The sequence below is a fragment of the Periplaneta americana genome, chromosome 8, assembly GCF_040183065.1.
Source record: "Periplaneta americana isolate PAMFEO1 chromosome 8, P.americana_PAMFEO1_priV1, whole genome shotgun sequence".
In the NCBI taxonomy this organism is placed as follows: Eukaryota; Metazoa; Arthropoda; class Insecta; order Blattodea; family Blattidae; genus Periplaneta; species Periplaneta americana.
Window position 1 is genome coordinate 144,703,064 of NC_091124.1, and position 1,307 is coordinate 144,704,370.

General features: G+C 39.9%; 1 non-coding gene across 1 annotated transcript; it reads right to left on the bottom strand.

Annotated features, from left to right (window-relative positions):
* Positions 1-709: 709 nt before the first annotated feature.
* On the bottom strand, positions 710-781 carry TRNAK-UUU (transfer RNA lysine (anticodon UUU)). The gene has a single exon. It is a non-coding gene; the product is annotated as a tRNA-Lys (tRNA).
* Positions 782-1,307: the final 526 nt, after the last annotated feature.

The window sequence follows — 1,307 nt, forward strand, 5'->3', positions numbered from 1 at the left end:
AGACCTGTCTTCGGAGACTTGACTGAACAACAGCAAACACAGACCCCAAAATTAATATTTTTCGAGCTATGAATACTTGTCCATTAACGACATGGGAAATGCTCAATTTTATTTCCATTATACAAGAAAGAGCATTCAATATTGTATTATTCATCAAAACAAAGAAAAATCTAGTAAACATGGGTCCTAAAATTAAACCGTTTATGAAACAACGACTCTAAAATTGTATTGTAAAAACAGCATATGAGGAGCGTTTTTGCAAAAGTCGATAGATGCAGAAATTTTCGAAAATGAGTTATATATGGATATCGTATGTTTTCTAGCTTCGGCATCGACCTATGAACTCGGATTTAGCATAACTTGATTCATACCATATTTACAGACCACCAAACTTTCCAGGTTTTTTCAAAACTCGATAGATGCTGTCACTTACTAAACCCGATAGATGCTCGGGTCCTTATTTGAAATATGTGCAGGGTCAAATAAAGCAGTTTTCAGCATAGTATTTTAGACAATTTACTTTTATTAGGGTTGCGGCAGAAGTGGAATGCTATTATTTTGTCGCCTAGCGGTAAATCGCTGAGACGGAAGCTATTTGTTTTCCCTCCCTCCCCAAACTAAAGCTTCACAGGTTAGGATTACTCGCATAATTGTAAATCACTGAGTCGAAAACTATTTATCTATTTGAATAATTTCGAGGGAAAAATTGTTCCGGAGCCGGGTATCGAACCCGGGACCTTTGGTTTAAAGTACCAACGCTCTACCACTGAGCTACCCGGGAACTCTAACCGACACCGATCCAATTTTTCCCGCTATATCCACAGACCTCAAAGTGGGCTGACAACCGTCAAGCAACCAACTTCGAGTGCACACTAACTTCGTGTGACTTAAATTGTGGTTTTCTGTTAACGAACAGTGACGTGTATTATGCAAATCAAGATTTCAGGTATAACTCCCTGTAAAGTTGATTTGAATAATTTCGAGGGAAAAATTGTTCCGGAGCCGGGTATCGAACCCGGGACCTTTGGTTTAACGTACCAACGCTCTACCACTGAGCTACTCGGGAACTCTAACCGACAGCGATCCAATTTTTCCCTCTATATCCACAGACCTCAAAGTGGGCTGACAACCGTCAAGCAACCAACTTCGAGTGCACACTAACTCCGTGTGACTTATCTATTTCTCCCACTCAGCTTGCCAGTGGAGTGTCGAATATGAAGTGCAATACATTTCAAAACAGTATTCATTCACGAGTGTCTTCAGACGAGTTTTAAGTAAGTGCGTTTTCCAATGTTGTGATAATCTAG